Source organism: Gouania willdenowi, chromosome 17 (assembly GCF_900634775.1).
Source record: "Gouania willdenowi chromosome 17, fGouWil2.1, whole genome shotgun sequence".
Taxonomy (NCBI): domain Eukaryota; kingdom Metazoa; phylum Chordata; class Actinopteri; order Blenniiformes; family Gobiesocidae; genus Gouania; species Gouania willdenowi.
This window is the reverse complement of record NC_041060.1, coordinates 20,549,488-20,565,175: the sequence shown is the minus strand read 5'-3', so window position 1 is coordinate 20,565,175 and position 15,688 is coordinate 20,549,488. Positions and strand designations below refer to the sequence as shown.

Sequence of the window (15,688 nt, the reverse complement as noted above, 5' to 3'; positions counted from 1 at the left end):
TCTTTCACCACCAAACTGCCTCATTTGTAAATTAAATGGAATTGTTTATTGATGACTACAATTACACATTGGTATCAGAGCATGTTTTAGTACACACCTTGGTATCGTGTTCAATATCCATAACCGAAGTATTAGCGCATACCAATATATAGACACGTGTTCTGTATACTGACTAGGGCTGAACGATTTTGGAAAATAATGCAATTTTTTTCCTTAATATTGCGATTTAATGTGACTGTGGAGATGACAGTGGACTTCAGGAGAAATCCCCCCCCACTCACCCCCCTTACCATTCTGAATAGCAAAGTGGCTACCGTGGACTCCTTCAGGTTCCTAGGATCCACAATCTCACAGGACCTGAAGTGGACCTCCCACATAGACACAACCAGGAAAAAGGCACAACAGAGGATGTACTTTCTGCGACAGCTGAGGAAGTTCAACCTACCCCAGGAGCTGCTGATAATGTTCTACACCTCCATCATTCAGTCTGTTCTGTGCACCTCCATCACTGTCTGGTTTGGATCTACAACCAAACTAGACAGACACAGACTACAAAGGATAGTCAGGACTGCAGAAAAGATCATCGGTGTCGATCTGCCCTCCATCCAAGACCTATACCTGTCCAGGGTCAGGAAACGGGCAGGTAGCATCACTGCAGACCCCTCCCACCCTGCACACAATCTGTTTAAACTCCTCCCCTCCGGCAGACGCTACAGATCACTGTACGCCAAAACTTCCCGCCATAAAAACAGTTTCTTCCCTCAGGCTGTCACTCTGATCAACACTAAACAGTCAAAGAGTGTCGGACCTGTTTCTGTTACTGTGATATAACCTGGAACTAAACATATCAACCCTGGAACAACCTGTCACTGTGAATGTTCATGGACATAATTTTTTCATTTAAATGTTCACCTATTTGCACTACTCATCAATGCACTGCACTACTCATCAATGCACTACTGCACTATTATCTTATTATTATTATTATTATTGTATTCTTATTTTATTTCATTATTATTATTATTATTATTATTATTATTATCTTGTTATTTTTATTTAGTTTGCACATATTAGTCTAACTACTCTTATATTTATGTTTATACTTCTTTTTTCATTTATTTTTCTTTATTTTATTTATTCTTCTTTATTCTAGTTGATTGTTATTATTTAATGTTATACTACCTGAGAGAGCACAGGTCACCAAAAGAAATTCCTCGTGTGTATTCATTCACCCCTGGCCAATAAAGTTGATTCTGATTCTGATTAATATGCAATTATTTTTTTCAAGGGCCTCTTGTAATGTATTTTTCAATGAACACAAACAATAAATAAATCTGTTTCATAATAAACAATTTCAGATTTATTTAAACTTTAAATAAATATAAAATATACATTTTAAATCACAAATTACAACAATAAAGCAAACAAATCTGTGGTTTTACCTCTTCAGCATATCTAGCTAACTTCACGTTTCATGAACTTAACAGGACAGCCTATTAATAAATAAAATTAACAGATATAAAATAAAGCTTACTAATATCCAGTCGGTAACGTCACACATACTAAACTGCAGGAAAATTAAGGAGAACTAATAACTGTTTTAACCAATTATACGTTTTTTTAGGTAAATCAAACTTCCAACAAACTTAAAATAAATTATTACAAAAAAAAATAAAAAATTTCAGCCTTTGCGTTTAGAAAATTGCGTTTTATGATATCGCGATAATATCGCAAATGCAATTAATCGTTCAGCCTTAATACTGACCTTCATCCACCCTATAACTGCTACAATACTCTTAATATTTATTTACTAGCTGTTAACTAGTTTCATGAGCAGTGCTTTGTGTGTGTGTTTTTGTTTTTTTTTTTATGTTTAACTGTTTGAAATACATATTCAATTTCAGTTCTCATAATGGGGACAATAGAAAACTGTTCCCCTTTAGAAAAAACAGAAGTAATTGTAAAAACAGCTTGCATCGTTGTGGGTCTGTTGACTACACCCTGTGAAATGTAACACTGCTGAACAGCTGGTCACAGCACACTACAGCATGGCTTTTTCTCCTCACTGGCTTTTCATCAGACAGCTAACCAACTAACTCTATCCTTTTCTCCTCCCATACCAAAGGTGAGGATGATGCGTAAACTCAATATACTAATAAAGACAATTCTGGATTGAATTTGCTGATGCAAAAAATGCCACACAGGCACATTTATTAACAAACAGCTGCACAAGATGTGCTACTTTTGGCTTTTTCTCCTATCAGGGACAGCATGTGTGAGTGAGTTCTGTAGTGTGGCTTGTTTAGTGATGGGTCTGGGATAGGACACACTCAACAATCTATCTAACTGTGCTGTTCTGAGAAGTACCAAAAGCAGAGACTCCTAAAATGAGTATTTTAATAAAAAATACGCTATAGAATAAAAATATATTGATATACCTCGATATTGTAATTTTCTATATCGCCAAAACAGAAATTGCGATATATGTCTACTTTTGATATAATGCCCAGGTCTACTTCACAGCAATTATAGTGGTTTAATAATTGATCAAAGTAACAAATGCAATCTACGTTTCATTGATTACGGACTTAATCTTTGAAGGAAGAGCTGATCCATTCAGATCCTTTTTCTTGACCCCTATGATATGCCTTGTCACACTTTGGATTAATTGGATAAATGGGTTAAGGTCAACCACAGTCATTCCCGATGAGTGTGCAGAAAGTAGACAAGCGTTATGAAGCAGTAGGGCTGGCTCACATCGCGGACGCAAAAAAGTCCAAAAAAACTGTGGTAGGGAAATAAATAAATATATAAATAGATATTATCTACAAATTTGATTAATCGATTAAATGGATTTTTTGCCGAGCCCTATGAAGCAGTATAAATGATGTTGTCACACAGGCTCTGACAAATTTCCCCATCATCTCATAATATATGTTTCACCTTAAAGCATCATGCTGTATCATCATCTGTTTCTTTTTCCTCTCTACCACCCACGTACCCCCTCCTCACTAAGTGCACTATGCGTGACAGCCAGTCTGTTGAGAGGCTCTGGGAGCACTGGGGGCCAGAGGGCAGATGGGGGGCACAGTGCTGTAAAGTGCCTCATTGTTGCTTCGTTTCCCCCTTTTAATTGGGCTATCTAAATGCATCCCCAGTTTGTCAATACCCGCCGGGTTCACAAATAAAAATGATTTGTCTTGTGCATTCGGCAGCATGCTCTGCCATTCCCTCTAGAGAGCGTTGCCCCGCCTGTTGTCAGCAACCCAGTGTAATAGAGAGCGCCCGTAGTTTTTGATTTTCAACAAGTAACAGGAAAAAGAGGTGCCTTCCTCAATCATCTTCCCTACTATTACCGTACCTCCACCTCGTCTCCTGCTCTCCCTCCATCTGTAACTAACGAGTCTATATAGGCATGCAGGCACTCCTACCTCGCAGGGTGGGAGACACACATGCACACATTCACATGCGCCACACATATGGTCCACGGGCACGTACACACCGCAGCAATCACTGAAGGTCAGCACCGTGAAGCCAATCTTATCTGTGTTTTTATGTGCACTCTTTTCCACTGTCCTTGTCTTTTTCACACCCCGTCGCCATGTCCCATCACCTCCTCTCTTGATGCTGGAGCCAGCGTTATCTGCAGACAGACATCAGAGGGGAGGGTTGTGTCCTTGGCGTTTTGAATTGTTGATGATGTTCAAAAGTCAGTTTTTATTTTTTTTCCTTTTTCTGCTATTTTAAAATGTTTTAAATAATGTCGACGTTGCACCAAGGTGTCCCCAACTGTCGCCATGGCTGCACAGTCGCATTACATTACCACAGAGCTTCCTTTTATATTATTGTATTTTCATTTAGGTCCACAGGGCACGACTATTGGGGATTTTTATATATGCATAATTAATAAGAATGAGACTGGGATTTGCATAAGTGCACGTTGACTGTAAAAGGAAGCTCCCTTTGGGGTTGCAATATTAATTTTCAAATGAGGGCTGCATTGCCTTTTATCAACACAAGGGGGGCACAGGCTTTCGTTTCTACACGCTGACTCATTAAAAATAATTACCTGATTGTTGACTTGCAACCAATAAACTACATTTCATGATACCATATAGCTTGATAGATAGCATGAATGTGATGGTGTCTTTGTTCCTTCTGTGGTAAATCAGTGACCATAGTTTAGTAAATAGAAGCAAGGATTAGGTTGAAAAGCTTCTGTTTTGCACTCATTGACTCATATTTTTGCATTAACATGTCATAATAGCGCTAAAACAGTTTAAAAAAAATCTATAACAATACTGCTTTTTTTGTAATATTAAGTTAACAATTGTAATAGGAAACCATTAGGCTACTTTCTTAAAACATGGTCTTACATATGGCGTCAATTTAGTGCCAAAAAGCCAAGCGCATAAAAACTGTCATCGCGCACAGTTAGACCACTTTAATCAGCTACATTGGTTTAATCAAACATGACAAGCAGCTAACCAATCAAACTTTAATTTATACTGCACTTTTCAAACAAATCAAATACAATTCAGAGTAGAAGTGACGGACAAAATATAAGATGTAATATATAAGATATAATTTAAGAAACAACTAATCTGTAAATGTGTACACTTTCATGAGAACATTATGTATGAAATATATTTTATTGGCATATTTTACACTCAAAACATTGGCTTTAACATGCCATGTGCCAACAACTTAAAATAAAAAATAACATCCAATTTTATTGAAAAAACACAAGCTGGGCAAAAAAATAAATAAATAAATAAATTTAAATATTTTTTTTAGCTTATTTTTTAAATAACAAGAAATTGATATGGATGCATTTTTAATTGATCCGAGAATCGCGCAACGTAATATTGAGATAGATCACCGAATCAACACCCCTAATGATGATACAAAAATGTAATCAAATATGTAATAATTATGAACAGTAAAATGTTAATAAAACACAATAAAGAATAATGTCGAAGAAATAATCTATAAATACTAAAACCATACGATTATGTAACAGTAAATTACACAAAGGCCTGAATAGATACATGGGTTTTAAGTTAAAAATTTATTTTTTTTTTTTTCCAGCTCCTCTATTATACTCTCCACTGTGATGACCTCTGTACCTCTGATTGGCTCTGACCGTTTTTCAAGGGACGTTTAAAGTGACCAATCAGAAAGAAGGGGCCGTCTATGCAATGCACGCCCCCAAAGTGCAAAAACTCAACATCACCGTGCACGGGGAGATCGCAGAAGTAACAGACTGAGACGGCGAGCGCACAGAAAGGCACCGCGCGCAGAAAGTGGTGTAACTGTGTGCGATAACAGTTTTTATGCGCGTTGGTTTTTAGCACTAAATTAATGCCATACTTACATACTTTTAAACACTTCAAAAATAACAAATATTTTTGCTAAAAAGTAGACTAAAGTATTTTTATCATCCATGCTACACGCTGCTACCAACTGTTTGATTGATAGCCTACACCTTTTTTATTCATACGTGTTTGTATGGCGCTGCGCAAGTGTTTGTCTGCCTTGCTCAAGGACCCAAGCAATGACCCACGGTGGGGTTCAAACCAGCAACCCTCCATTAGGCCATCACTGCTTCTCACGTGATACCATGGTTTCATTAAAATAATAGTATTCGTATTCGTTATTTGATGACTTGATACGATATCATATGCAGGTAAGGGATTTAGTGGATTAACAGCCGTATCTTGGCGTTGACATACTGTACGTCTGGACATTTAGAACCAACAGGTGCAGCCCAGCTGTGTTGGTGAACACAATGACATAGTGCTAGTTTTAAGAGGCCATCAGCAGCAGCACACCGACTTTCACAGCTCAGTGTTTACGACGCAGGTCAGCATTTTTGGCACTGGCACGCAGCCAGAACGGTGTTCGTCACTGACCCCTCTCAATGAGGAAGTAAAACGCGCTATTTGTATTCTTAACATTTCATTCTTTTTTGATTTTTTTTTACAGAAACTTGATACTTCCCCCCCCCAAAAAAAAAAATAAATCTGTTTCTGGCCAGGATTGACGGCGTTATTTAAGTTCCAGCAAAACTGATATGAGTCTAATGATCATTCGCTGAGTAATTGCTCGGCTTTACCTAAAGCAATGTAATGACAGCGGGATCTTTATTTCCTTTTACCTCAATGCAGGGTCTTGTTAACAATATTTGGCAGCAATGTGAGCTTGTGCAGACAGTAATATTGATAAAGCCCGAGGCCATAGTGATTCATCCCATCCCACTAAAGCCGGCTCACTACTCCATCAGACCATAACTGCAGCTACCAAGGAGGAGCTGAGGAGGTTTGTCTGCTTTGATTCACGCTCCGCTGTCCCACAAAACACCTCCGACTTTTGGACACGCTCATAAAAATAAAAGGCAGAAATATAGAGATCGCATGTAATCAAGATTTTATTAGAAACTATTAACTGGGTTTTGTTGGCAGACTATCCTAAATCAGGGAGTGGCCAGCTCCCTCAGATTGAAGAGGTTGTCAACCTTTTCTCAGTCTAATGAAATGAGTGGGGGATGGTGGTGGTGGTGGTGGGAGGTTGTCACAGTCTTATAAATTCTAATCTGGATTGGTGGGGGGAATCTAACTTCATTCAAGCCATTTGAGGAAGGGGCGGGGGCAAAAGATAAGTCTTAAGACTGCCGAGGCTACAAAACCTCACTCGAGACGCCAGTTTTAATCTGGCATAGGCGGTTACTGCTCAAGTTTCCATCTGTGTTCTGAGTTCTACCTCGCACTACGACAATCAGACCACACTCGATACAAAATGCCTCTCACCACTGTGCATCTGACAAACTGCAGTATAGCGCTGTAGCTAGCAATTAGTTTTATCTCCATGTTTGGACCAACAGTAAAATAATCTTTACCCCTGCTCTTTCACAGCAAAAGCAATTTCATCCCCATTCAGTGACATTTGATTATGCACAAACTGTTTACACTCAAAACTTAACTTTTTTTTAATCTTTTTTTTTTTTCTCCATTGCAAAGCAGCGTGGGAGTAATAGTTATTCTCAAAACGCACCTTCAACTCTCAAGAGAGTGTAAAGAAGAAAGCCCAGATTTACATGCATTGTATATTTTTAAACATTTGTTTTCTTTAATAGAGATTATTCAAACGAATGCAGACAGATTCCTGTTAAACATTAAGTCAGTGAAAAAAAAAATAAAAATTAATCACGAAAAGAATAAAGAGAATAGATGATAAAATGCTTCATTCTCTTGCTGTAATATCTGCTGTGTGCGCATAGATGAAGCCTCCAGTAAAATCAGACTGTCTCCCATTGTTAGCAACAAAGGGAAATGTAGAACGCGCTGCAGTTTGTTCTTTTCTTCAGGACTGTCAAAGCTGCAAAAAGAAGCACCAACATTCCTCTTTGTAGAAAGAATTGAATCAAAATCCTGTTTTAGTTGTTTAAAGACATTTAGGTTTCTGTGTTTTTAATTAGTTGTCTGTTTGCAGCCTGATAGAAAGTATATAAAAGGTTGTGGAAGTCATTAGTGTATGTAATGGGTCTGCAACTACATTGGTCTGAGGGTTATAACAATTAAAACTGTAGTATGATTGAAATCTCTATGACTACAATTACAAATAAATGTATTTCATTGTCAGTTTCAATATAATTAATATTACATGTTGCAAGGAAACACATTCATAGATGGTAATATTAACCAAATGTTTCACTTTAGTCACTGGAGCAATTTTTAGCAAATAATTTGTTACTCTAACTGAATGCGGCTGTAAAAAAATTGAAAAAATAATAATCGCAATTATTTTAGTCATTATTATTTGTCAACCAAAAAGGTATTAATTTTTTTGTAAGAAAAAAAAACAATGTAAAATGTATTCTTTAAACACAAATAAAAACATTCAAACCCTAAAATTGAGTATGTTCACTTTTTCACCAAACCAAAAAATACTTAAAAAAAAAATATATATTTGAATGCAAATTTTTTTTAAAAAGAGTGCAAAGTATGAATTACAATATTATTCAAGTATGTTCCCTTTTGTTCTTTCTCATGTGTGCCAAACTTTATTCTTTGTAGATATCCTAAATTGTGGATGTTGGTTTTATTTAGCAAATACAGCATTTGTATAATTAAAAATAGCCCTTATCGAAAAAATAATCATCACAATTATTTTAGTCATAATTGAAATCACGACTATTTGTCAACCAAAAAGTTTTTTTTTTTGTACACAACAATGTAAAATATATTAAACGTATATAAAATTCTTCAAACCCAAAAATCAAGTATGTTCACTTTTGCACAAAGCAAAACAAAACAAAAAAAATATCTGAATGAAAATGAAGAAAAAAAAAGGTGCAAAAAATATTAATTAAAATAGTTTGTTCACTTCATTTTTTGTATATATCCTAAATTGTGGCTATTGGTTTTATTTAGCAAATAAAACATGTATAATTTAAAATAAATAAGTACATAACTAGCTTTTTTCTCGCTTATGTTATTTTTGTAATCGTTGAGTGTAATAATCAAAATCGTAATCAAATTTTGATTAATTGAAGATACATACCAATATGCAGTAGATAATAGATGCAGTTTTGGGAGGATATTTATTTCTATGCTAGTTAAAATCTTCCTGATCCTTGGCCTATAGGTACAGGGGCTGGAGGCAATGCGTTCGTGGGCCAGTTGATGATGTTAAATGTTATCGGTTGATTGTCGGTTTAACATTGAGCCACGGATCATGTGAAAACACGCGTCAGTGTCACTTGAACATAAATAAAACATCATTATGTGGATGCTGTTGAAACGAGTTACAGTCCACAATATTTATTGGGATAAATGAGGAAAAACCTCTCCCCAAGGTCCCGAGGCTCAGCGATCGTCTCGGATAGTGAATCACAAGGAGTGAGGGAGGTTTTTTTTTTTTCTTTTTGGGTGGGGTGGGAGAGCAGTTGTGCTGACATCCTCTCTCGGTGCAATCCCTTGTCCTTGTTGGGTGGAAGAGAAAGGAAAAAAAAAAACAGCACCAGCGGCTGACTTGGCTGTTCCTCTGAGCTCCGTCATAAATCCGACTGAACATTTCTGAACATCTGTTGTGGATGATTAGCTCTGTGGCTAGTAGAGTTTGTCCAGGGGGAGAGAAGACCAGCGTGTTTGCGAGTGGTGTGTGTGTCTGTGTGTGTGTGTGTGTGTGTGTGTACTCTACTCTTTGTAGATTTATGTATAAGGATTTTGCATATTTAGTGTCTTGCCCTCCTTTTTTTTTTTTTAGATCGAGAGAGAATAGTCAATTATATTTGAACCCTTCTCAATATTCATAACGACGCACTCCTGAAAATGTTTTATCACACTTTTCTGGGAACACTTGTGTGTTTCAAGGTCACACTGTCACCCCTAAAGTTTGAGCAAACACACTTTGGGGAAAAACACGGAGAAGAGTTTTTCAGTCACATTTATGACTACTACCCTTCAAATGTTTACACTCCGTCACAGTCTCTGCCTGCAAATGTGGTCAACAAACAGCACACAAAGGAGCCTGAGGAGTACATAACATCACGTGGTGGACTCTTTGTCTGCAGGTAAACCGCCAATTCCCTCTCATTGGTCAAAGTTCAAAAAGGTAAGACTTGTGCCGTCCCCTCCCTCCTCTGGTTGAAATTTGACACTTGTGACATCACAAGGTGGGTTTGGCTTAGCCCAGGCAGTCAATGAGCACCCTGCTCAGTACGTGGTGAACAAGCTGCCTCTGAAGGATCTCTCCCCCAAGCCACGCAGCTCTCGAGCCTCAGCTGGAAACTTATTGCTGAAGAGTCAAAAAAAAAAAAAAAAAAAAAAAAAATAGATCCTTTGGTTTTAATGAAAAGTGCTGTGAATGGAATAACTGAGCCGGAGCTGGGGACTACTCTCAGTTTTTCATAGGACATCGTTAAGGGATAATCTTTTTTTGTGTGCTGTTGGATTTTCTTGTGACGGATTTGGATACCCTTGCTTTCCGGAATAAGTGTCTCCCAATAAAAAGGAATAAAAGGGATTTTTCTTTCTTTTTTTTTTTTTTAAAGCGAATCTGCTCGTCATGCATGGGTAAGTAGAAATTAGGTACCACTGCACAAATTAAACATTTGCAGCACAGCAAGTGAGCCACAGGTGCATTTATATATATTTTTTGAAGTTACTGATATCTTTGCATCAGAACTCTTTCTCTTGGGGTATCCATCCGATTTGGCTTCCCTGACATACGCTTCACAACATGGCTCTTGTAATAAAAGTAACAAAATAAGTTGATGTTACACTTCAGTGGTCAGGTATTTTCTTACCACCCCTTTGTCTGATTTACTTTTGTCCTTGCTCACTCTTGCTTGTTAAGCCAAAACAATAGTTTAACCTCGTCTTGGCTTGGCTCTATTGGCTGGCTCTCTGGCAAATTGCCCTGTCTGGTGCAAGTCCTCCCCTAAGTATTCAGAGGACTTTGAATAGAAGGGCCATAGAATGTCCCCTAGCTACCGCTGCTAAGGTGAGGCACCCTACCGTTCTACTGCATTAGGCCTACGCTGAGGCCAAACAACCTGTTTTTCCAGTTGTCTTTATCTCCCGTGGCAATCTGAAGGGTAAAGTTTCAGAAGCAAGAATTCCAGTCAGAAGGAGACACTGCATGGCTTTGAAATCCCAGATAATTGTAGAGGAGCTGTTCTTGAAGTCACAAATTATGATAATTTTTTTTTTTTTTTTTTTTTTTAAACAGCTAGGCCCTGGTTTTAACTAAGCGCATCCTGTAATACACATGCTTTATTCAATTTAAATGCAATTCAGAGGTTTGTTTTTTGTTGCTCCCTAATGTTGATCATTAGTTACAAAGTGTTTGATTAAAGAAAACCTCAACAAGCCAGTTTTTGTGCATCACTTTTAATTAACACCAAACACTGCCTAAAAATGCTTTTAGTGCATTAATTCACCATTTTACTCCCTGCAGCGGATTTTAGAGTGATTTCTCTTTCTTTGTTGCTGAAAATGTATGTCATTTCACAGGTTGTTGCTGGGGTTAGGGTACCCTCTTGATGTCATATTTAGAGATCATTTTTTCGCTCTTTTGTTAGGTCTTGGAATTGTTTGACTTCTGCACATACTTCACTTATCGCCATGGCAGCTCAGGTGGTTTCTATTCCACCTGTTTTTTTTAAATCCATATTTTACCTCAGTGAGTGTAGGTCTACACTCTAAGGTAGGACTGGTGAGATGGATCTAAAGGTCATTCATAAAGTCACTTTAGATGCACAGTTGCATAAACAAACAGGACAAAAAAATCCTCACCAATGATCATTTGTTCAAACAAGTCCAACCTCTGCCCGCACTGGCTGACCTGGAGGTCGGCCTCGCTCACGTCAGCCATGGAGACCGCTGACCCTTCATTCCACTTTTACGACTCTTCCTCTCTCACTTCATCACCAGCAATGTTCCACAGACACATTAAGGGATGTCTAGGAAGTGAGCAGTGGAACAACCTGTGCCTATTTGTGTACCACCACTCTTTATTGGATTTCATGTCCGAACATATATCATAAGCTGTGCCTTAGCTGAAATCTTTACTTGTAAATTAATTGCCATGTAAAGAATATCCCCTACTCACTATTTCCCCTTCAGAATTCTCTGAAGTAATTATGGTTTGAACTTTTGATTTTTTTTTATAAGCTAGTTCACCCTATAAAAGCTTGTGTTGGGTTATTAAAGTTCAAACTCGAAACTGCAAGGATTGAGAGGTTTTCCAGCTGCTTCCTATTATTGACAGGGTCACAATTAGTAGTCTGTAAATGTAAGACTAAACGTCATGCTCATACCTGTACTGCTAAAAACGTATGCACATTTTCCTACCTGTCTGTACTTGATACTTCCTACACAATATGAAATGTCAATCAGCGGCCACTGCCTGCGTCATACATTAGCCTTACCAATCGTAACTTTCTTCTTTCAGTTGTGACATACTTATTTCCGCAGACTGTCGCTCATTCCGTTTGGCAGGTGCTGAGGAAAAGGTTTAGTGGGGGGAAAAGAGCTTTTTTCTGCCACTAGAATCATGCATGTTTTGACAAGAGCACTTTTCTCAGCTGCCCTGAGCAGGGAGCTCATTTGACTGAACTAGGTCTGCGACTGTTCTTCAGCTCCTACACAAAGATAGCGAAACACACATTTAGGTTTGACACAAGATCATATTTGAACAGGAGTGCAGGTTTATTTTAAGGATAGCGATGCTATTTGTGTAGCCAGCGTAACTAAAAATGGAAGTTTACTTCTTGCTTGATGCCTATTTAAAGTAAACTTAAGATTGAAAAACCTCTGATGTCTTAGATTTTCTGTTCCGCATTTTATATCACTCTTTTATGTCATGGTTTAGACCGCTCTGAAAAGACTGTTATGTGGTGATTATATAGCATCTCTCCTTTCAACCATTAGATGTGCGACTAGAGGTTTCTCAACATCTGCACAAATTAGCTTTGTCACAGAGGACCTTTCCCTTCTTGCACACACCGCATTCCCTTTCCACACCATCCTATTACGCCCCCACATTGATTCAGACAGTCTTCATTTTTGAGGGGCAGCTTCATTGTTTTGTACTCTCCATGTAAGACGAAGCCAGAGATTCTGCTTCCATGTGGTGGGAGACCCTGGCAATAAAAGATCTTCTTCACATTAGGCTGTTTCTGGAAAATACGCTGAGGTTAGAGGTCATATGTGGCCATACCTCCCTGTCATTGCCTGATCTCGTCAGATCTTGGAAGCTAAGCAAGGCTGAGCCTGGTTAGTACTTGGATGGGAGAGCACTGAGAATTCCAGGTGTCAGGCAAGACACTTTATCCCCATTGCCTAGTATGAATGTGGTTTGTAACTGAGTATTGGTCAGAGGGGCCAGTGGCGCACTATGGCAGCTTTGCTTCTGTCAGTCTGCCCTAGGGCACCTGTGGCTACAATAGTAGCTTACCACCACTATGTGTGGAGTAAACAAATAATACAATGTCAAGCGTTTTGAGTGTATGGAAGGCGCTGTATGGAATCCTAAGCATTATTATTGTTATTCTGCTGGATGTTTCATTACTGAACAATGTTTGTATGATAAATATACATTGCTGCTGTTTTATACCCTATGAGGTATTTCTTCTGATATGGAAGTAAGACATGGTAAGATTTGTTGCTCGTGTTGGGACATTAAAGGGATTTCAAGTTTGTAATGTCACCTTTCCCTTGATAACTGTGATGCACTTAAAGTTAAACGTGGATTTGATTTATACTGTTTACAGTTTTCCAAGTATAATCATGGGACTGATTTATCCCTTTTCTGCTGCTAGTTTCTTTGTCTGTTTGGCCTCCCTATTTTTTCAAATGCTCTTTTCTTTATCAGGCCTTCTGTCGCTTTCTTATCAAAACACTCTTGTCCAAAGGGATAATAAGTCTTAGAGACTCATACACATGTGTGATAATATAGATGGATTCGTGTATTAATGGAAGACTTTGTTCCTCTTGTAATGACTCTTCCTCCTGCAGAACTCTGAGGTCCCTAGCTTGTTTTGGGAAGATGGATAGAGATTCATTTTGTTTCATTATAATGCCTGACTTATTTATAGCCTGTCTGTGCAGTGCCTCTTGGCCCGCTGTGGCCTGGTACGGATGCTGGGGGCAGTGGCGATGATGAAACATTCCTGTGTCCAGGGGGTATTCTCTGTGGAGAGAGCTGCTTATTTAAGGGAGGGCAGTGGGGTGACAATACAAGAACCACAGGCAAGGCCATAGCAATCTAATTCCACCAGCCCTGCCTAGCTACAGTGTTCTTGTTAAAGCCCCCCGCCCCAAATCAAAAGTGCTGCACTGCTGGTGTTGTCAGCTCTGATGTGATGCTACACAGCTCAGAAACATAAATTTTATGGGGAAAAATACCCTACTCTTTCCTATAAAAGTTGAACTGGCTTTGATAAAGATAGGCCCTGAAACACACTTTTATGTAACACATGCACAGTTAGGAGTTCCACAGCTCCAATCCCAAACCTTCATCTGGATCTCCCCCCTTTTCAGCCTTAAAGATTACTGCTTCACAACCCTGGAGCAGAGATGCTGTCTGCCTGGTAATTTGATGGCTAATCCCCTGCCTCTTCCCTACAAATCTCTTCCCTGATAAAGGGGTTGCTTCTACATTAGTAAACATGGGAGACTTGGCTGCCTTGGCTGACAGATGAGAGGACTGGTTGAGGAAGCAGTAAGATAACCAGTTTCTTCTTTATACTTTGTAGAAAAGCCCCTTTTGCTTCACCAGCTCAGAAATTCAAGTTTTACATTCAAACCAGGAAAAGGTCTTAATGCTTGCTCGTCAGAAAAATGTCTTAGTTTGTAAATAATGTATATAACTGTTTTGCACTTATAGAATCCCACTGGCTTAAGTTCCCATGATCTTTGTGCTTTTAATGGTCTTAAGGGGAGCTATAAAGGTTTTCAAGTAGAATTTTTTTTCGTATTTAATACAGTCTCATGTTAAAGCACATTCATTAGCTTTTTGACCTGAATGTGTTAATCCAATGACTGCCTGGATGCTGTCATGACTCAATTTGATGCTCACTTAAAAGGAAATCCACTTCTTCAGATCTTACTTCACAGACTAACACTGGGTTTCTCAGCCTCGACGACGTCTACAGAGAACTTCCCGATCGCTGACTGCAGTCTCATGCTACTTTTATTAGGTCTAAATTTAAGTCTCCAGTTTGATGTTTTTGTGCACCGGCTGATGGTCGGCTCCCAGTGGCTTCAACGGCTGTGTTAATCCAAACTGAAGCTTTCACCCCCCAAACATGTTCAAGACAAGTTTAACACAACCTGGCAAGATAGCGTTCAACCAGTTTCCTGAGTAACTGGTGCTGAATGACTCCAACATTGGCAGTGATGGCTTTTCATTTGTTGCCTTGTCATGCGTCAGTGTAGATGCGGTGGAGTGAGTGACAGGACCTGTTAAAGCGTCGCTTCCTGTAAAAGGAACGACCTGGTGTTGAGTCGAAATCATTGTCAGAGAGTGGCATGACATGTCAGAAAGAATTTGGCGACATTCTTTTTCTTTTTTAGCTCATTGCAGTCCAGTCAAACATCATTGCAAAACAAATGAAGTGCAGTGAGTATGACTTTTTTTGTTTTGATTTTCTTTCTTAGCATTTCCTTTGACTGAACGTTTCAAAAGCCGCTGTAGCCCAGTTTTCCTGGTTCTTCAAGATTTTAATTCATTTTTCATTATGCGTGAGTAACTTCTGAAGTGACCTATTTCCATGATTGACAGAGTTTTCCATGAATGGTTGTAATTAAATTACTTAAGATTAAATCTTTGGCGACCGAACTGCAAATTAATGTCTCTTTTGATGAAACACACCTTAAATTTAACTACTAGTTTGTTTGTTTTGGGTTGTGTTTTCACTCTGACTCACAGGATTTGTCTATTCTTTTTCTGCCAATTTTTACTGAACACTTTGATTAATCATTAAGCTCCTATGACACAGATCTTTTTTCACTGAATGGCCACACAGTTTGTGTTTGGAGTGTGTATACCTTGCAAAGCTGCACAACAGTGACTATTCTGCTGGTAATTGATAGTCTGGGGGCTGTCTCAGCTCCAGGTAAATCCTGTCTGTGTAGAGGAGGGTGCGGAAGAGGTAGATAATAAATAAGTCGTTCAAGGA

General features: G+C 38.5%; 1 protein-coding gene across 12 annotated transcripts in view; it reads left to right on the top strand.

The window, feature by feature from the left end:
- The window catches only part of LOC114479097 (receptor-type tyrosine-protein phosphatase F), a 255,606-nt gene that overhangs the window by 60,292 nt on the left and 179,626 nt on the right, over positions 1–15,688 (top strand). Inside the window, exon 1 of one of the 12 annotated variants that reach the window (XM_028472563.1) lies at positions 9,706–10,076. The exons of the other annotated variants lie outside the window; for them this stretch is intronic. The gene's annotated coding sequence lies outside the window, so the exon portion shown is untranslated. Of the gene's footprint in view, positions 1–9,705; positions 10,077–15,688 lie in introns of those variants that run through there. 12 annotated transcript variants of the gene reach the window in all.